Raw genomic sequence first — 5,717 nt, 5'->3', positions numbered from 1 at the left:
CTAAAACCTAAATGTCATTTGTCACAGCCTTGCTTGAAAATTTTTCCGTGGTACCCTCTTGCTTTTAAAAGCCCTCTGTGTCTTGACACCTGCTAACTCCATCCTCAGCACATCCTCCAGCCTATGAATGATGGTAATTTCTAGGAACAGCACACAACTTTAGCTTTTTCCTCTGATTATACTTTAATTATGTTTATGATTTTGTTTTAGATCCTGATGGATTCTTAGCTAAACATTTATAATACACATCTTTAACATACCACAGTTATTATTATATTATACTCATGGCAGTTTAAAAACCATACAAAAATATGCTTCCATTTACCCCATCCTTTCCTTGGTGCCTACCTTGTCACCCATTTTACTTCTACATATGTCATAAAACCCACAAATATAATCTTATTTTCGCTTGAAGCAGTCAATCATCTTCTGAAGATACTTAAATATTAAGGGATAAAAGTCTTACATTTGTCTCTATATTTATCATTTTTTCAGATTTCCATCTGCTATAGCTTCTTTGTGATTACAGCACTTCCTTGAACATTTGCAGTGCAGCTCCTATTGGTAATGAATTCCTTCACCTTTTGTAGGTGAAAATAATAAGTGAATAAGGTGAAAAAGTATTTTACTTTTGCTTCTAAAATTTATTTCTGATGGGTAAATTGTAGATTGACAGTTAAAAATTTTAATGCTTGAAAAAAGTTACTGTCTTCTATTGTATTTTTTCTCTCTGACAAGTCTGCTGTAATTCTTATTCTTATTACAGAGTAAGAATAATGTATCTTTTTTTCTTTCTGCTTTTTATATTTTCCGTTTTTTCACTGGATTAAAGCAATTTGATTATGGTGTGACTTTGTATATTTTTCATGATTCTTATACCGTGGGTTCACTGAACTTCTTAGATCTTTTGAGTTTGTACTATTCATCAAATTTGGGAAATTTTCAGCCAGAATATTTTCACAAAAAATTTTAACACTATCTCGATAAAATGCACAGTAGTTAATCTACAAGAAAATCAAAGGTCAATGGGTAATGCTCATGAGTACAAGGCAATTAAATTGCACACATTGATGTAACAATGGGTGATTCATTATTATGAACTATAAATTGTGATTCCTAATGTCAGGGCTCAGTGATAAAACAGTGGCAGTGACTAAAGAAGGCAGATAATCTATGCTGTATTCATTTGATATTAAAATGAATGTTCTTTCAGACCTACTTTTGAGGTCTGCTATATTGGTTTTAGAGTTTCCCTCCAACCTTCTGCACCCATTACAGAAGACTGGGAGTTTTTGTATCATGAAAAGGGGTTCCCTGGGACACATAACTTTCATTACTAATCTGGTCTAGTTCCAGACAAACCCATATGATTTATTACCCTAGGGTCAACATGTAGAAACTCATTGTACCAAAATGTCTGTAATTTTCCTTTATTTAGTTAAAGAAAAAAGCACATTACATAATGGATGAAGAATAAGAAGACAAAGTTCCTGATCTCCAAACCAAGGTCAACTGTGATGAAAACAGTTTTAGTAAAGACCATGGAACTTCAGAAGACATAGAGAAGGAAGGGATAGAAAAAAATCTGGCACACAAGTATGAATAATTACTCTATGTCTGCCACTATAATTAGCAAAGAAAACAGAACATACTCTGTGAATTCCAGGAAGTGGTCCCAGTAAGTTCCACGGAGAAATTTATTTTGACCATGTCTTAAAAGTTCTGAGATTGTGAATACAGGTCAAAAGGGTGACACTGTTCATGAGGAACAGATGGTTAGGTCATAAATTGTATGTGATGTGTATCCAACTGAGTATGAAGTTGGCTTTTTCATATTGACCCCAGGCTGTGATACCAAAGATGGCTGTAGATGAGAGCCAGGTGAGAAGAGGAAAGACAAAGAGGGCAGGAGGGAGGCATGGTTGTTTAATTGTTTAAAAACCATCTTTTAAATGTACAGGATATCAAAAAATTCATTTGATTTGCTTTATTGCAATATTTGCTTTATTGCAGTGGTCTGGAACTGAACCTGCAATATTTCTGGGGTATGCTTGTATTGTACTTTTGGCTTGTAACTCCACTTTTTATTTTCTATAGTATTTAAAAGACAAATGCATAAAAAATAATAAATCTATATTAATAGGTTCACAATATATAAAATTTAATTTATAGCATAAATAACAAAGGAGAGGTAGAGCTATAAAGAAATAGAGTTTTTGGATATGACTGAAAGTAAATTGGTATCAATTCAAAATAGATTGTTATAAATTTAGGATGTTTTATGTAATCCCCATGGTAACCACAAAAAAGTATCTATAAAATATATACCAAAGGAAGCAACAGGGGAATAAAAACACATAAATACAAAAAATTTACTAAATACAAAGAAAAGTAGTAATGAAGGAAGTGAGGTACAAAAACTACACGACATAGAAAAAACAAATAACAAGATGGCAGAACTAAGTCCTATCTTATCAGCAATTACTTTATATGTAAATGGATTAAAATTCACAATCAAAAGGTAGAGATTGTCAAAATCGATTAAAAAAATGATCCAACTATATGCTGTCTACAAAAGACTCACTTTAGATCTAAGGGCACCATAATGTGTAAGTGAAAGGATGGGAAAAAGATATCCATGCAAATAGTAGCTAAAAGAGAGCAGGATGGCTATACTAATATCAGATAAAATAGACTTTAAGTCAAAAACTGTTATAAGAGACAAAGAAGGACATTATATACTGATAAAAGGATCAATTCACCAAGAAGATATAACAATTATGCACATAGATGCAACAAATATATCTCCAAACTGTGTGAAACATTGTTAGAATTGGAGACAGAAACAGACAGATCTACAAGAGTAGGGCACTTCAATACCCCACTTTCAATAATGTATGAAACAACCAGACAGGATATCAATAAGGAAATAGAGGACTTGAACACCACCAAAGGACCAAATACACCTAACAGACATATAGAACATTCCTCCCAACAACAACAGAATATATTTTTCTTTGGTGCACATGGAACATTCTTCTGGATAGACTATATGTTAGGCCACAAAACAATTGTTAATAAATTTTAAAAGACTAAAATCGCACTAAGTATCTTTCTAATCACAGTGGAATGAAAATAAAAATAGCAGAAGGAAAACCAAAAAATTCACAAGTATGTGGAAATTAAACACCACACTTTCAGGCAACTAACAGGTCAAAGAAATTGCAAGGGATATTAGAAAATATTTTGAGACAAATGAAAACAAAAAACAACATGCTAAAATTTATAGACTACAATAAAAGCAGTATTAAAGAGACAATTTACAGGTGTAAACACTTATGTTAAAAAAGAAACATTTCAATTCAACAACCTAACTGTACACCTTAAAAAACTAGAAAAAGAAGAACAGCATAAACTCAAAACCAGCAGAAAGAGGAAAATAATAAAGAGAGAGAAGAGAATGATGTAGTACATTTGGCAAGGCTGCCTAACAAGTACAGAACAGGAGCTCAGTATCATTCTCCTTTCTGTTAGAAACTCAACAGTATGTGTTCCATTTTAAAACACTTCTCCAGGCAATGAGATATAATTATGAACACTAACCTGAAACAGAAAGAGCTGTCCCCTTTTTCTGGTTGAGCCTAGAGTTGAGGATGGAACAGAGGATAGCCTTTTTGAGTTCAGTTACCAGGACTGAAGGTTCATTGGAGAATAGGCTTTTCCCATTTGTGCTGTCATTTTCAGAAGGTGGTTTTAAATTATGTCCTTAGAGTTTTTCAGGTTGCCTCGGGCCCTGGGTACCACCCTGCAGCTTTACACACCGGATGGACTTCGGCATCACTGTTCTTGATGAGAACATATGAGGAATTTTCTATTCCTGTAAAATGAGAAAGGAATAAGCAGCTCAACTAAGAAAGTAAATGTTTTGATTCTAGTTTGAGTGTTTTGAACATGATGAACCAAACAGAAGGACTGTGATCTCCTGTACAATTTAGGGAGAAAACAATGATTTTATGAATAATTTTATCAAAATTAATGATTACCCCTCTAGGGAATCAAACATAGCAGAAAAAGACAAAAACCAGAAAATTTAAAGACCTGAAATAATTGAAAATTTTGGAGAAAATAAGATAATAATGGGAAGCTGAGTGCAAGAATTTATAGCAGTTTCAGAAGCACACTAAAAGCTGGTTGACCCAGTTCTGATTAAAAGTCCTCACACTCTACCCACAGAGGTCAAATTGTCAAAGCAGAGCCCTAGAAAGTATGCACTTCACTTAATAGCATGTCATCCTTGTGCATGGGCCATGCTAATCTTCTCTGTATTGTTCCAATTTTAGTATATGTGCTGCCGAAGCTAGCACTGTACTTAATAGCAAATTTTACTAATAATTAGTGAGGGATACAAGCAAAAAGCAAGCACAGATAACAACATCTATCTCTGGAAAGGTCCAAACTATCATCTGTACCTCCAAAAAGAAGATTTTTGCACTGGGATATATTTTGCTTTCAGGGGAAGAGATGAGTGTTCACTCTGTGTGTTGTACATGTGTTGTACAGCTTGCCCTAGGAAGCTGTTCAAGTTCAGAGCTTCTTCGTTTTTACATTCCATCAATTGCACAGGGAACCTACCTGACCGACATCTGTTCTCTCAGTTGTGCCCCGGATCCATAAATTCCTGATTAGTTTAAAATAAGCAATGCAAAAATTCTGCTAAAAACATTCTTAGAGGAGAACTTCTTTGGTTATCTTCCTACTTGTAAACTCCATCAGACTGTTTACATGGAGGAGAGAGTTACAGAGCTAATTTTCTTCTTTTTGCAGGGAACGCAACACAGAGAGTGGCAGGAAGTACTGAGAGTGAATTAGCATATGCCGGATCATCCTGTGTTCCCAGGCACCGTACTGTGCATTGTGAAATGTGGCTTCTCTTAAGGCACCTGGAGGAAGACAATGACACATTTCTGAGCATGCACTGGGCTCCAATGAGAATGTTTCTGACCCTCACCTCTCTTAGCCATCCTCTGGGCTTATAATTCTTCAGAGTCTAGAACTTCTTTTTATATATTTTCCAGCTTCCCATCTCTGTCCACAGGGAGGATCCATGGGGCATGCAATGCAAAGCAGGGAGCAAGGCCAAAGGCAGCAGGGAGGACAGATGGAATGAACATACTTAGAGTAAATTAGAAATAGAAATGGTACATTGATCAGTTTGCACCTGATGAAGTTCAAGCATGTTTCAATATATGCAGCACATCAGACTTCACTGAGGCAGAAGAGCATGAACAATGGAGGTGAATTTGAGGAAGGATTCAGAGATACGCAGATGTTCCAATGGCTCTTGAGATTCAAATTTCCAAACTTGGATTTTGTATATTATCTTCTCGATAGAACAAAACAGTAAGCTCAATCATATACATAAATTTCATATATTATAAAGTTGGCGATTAGTATTAGTCTAAAAAAGATGAAATATTCAATAATTAGACTTGAACCTTGAGACTACTACTAGCCCTTGGGGGAAAAATAAATTTTCACTTATATTACATACTTTACTGTAGAATAACTTCAAATAGATCAAAGATTTAAATGTTAAGATTAAATTAAAATGTATTTAAGAAGATTAAGAGTCATAAAAATCTTTGTGTGAGTAAGGCATTTAAAAGTCTAATGAAAAATGTACCCACAATTAAATACAATTATCAAAATAATTGTAC

At 34.4% G+C, this 5,717-nt stretch overlaps 1 non-coding gene across 1 annotated transcript; it reads right to left on the bottom strand.

Annotated features, from left to right (window-relative positions):
* Positions 1-4,257: 4,257 nt before the first annotated feature.
* On the bottom strand, positions 4,258-4,364 carry LOC117801722. Its single transcript, XR_004624457.1, has one exon. It is a non-coding gene; the product is annotated as a U6 spliceosomal RNA (small nuclear RNA).
* Between the last annotated feature and the right edge of the window lie 1,353 nt (positions 4,365-5,717).

Source organism: Ailuropoda melanoleuca, chromosome 3 (assembly GCF_002007445.2).
Source record: "Ailuropoda melanoleuca isolate Jingjing chromosome 3, ASM200744v2, whole genome shotgun sequence".
NCBI classification, from domain to species: Eukaryota; Metazoa; Chordata; class Mammalia; order Carnivora; family Ursidae; genus Ailuropoda; species Ailuropoda melanoleuca.
The sequence above is the reverse complement of the archived record's forward strand: the minus strand, read 5'-3'. Positions and strand labels throughout refer to the sequence as shown.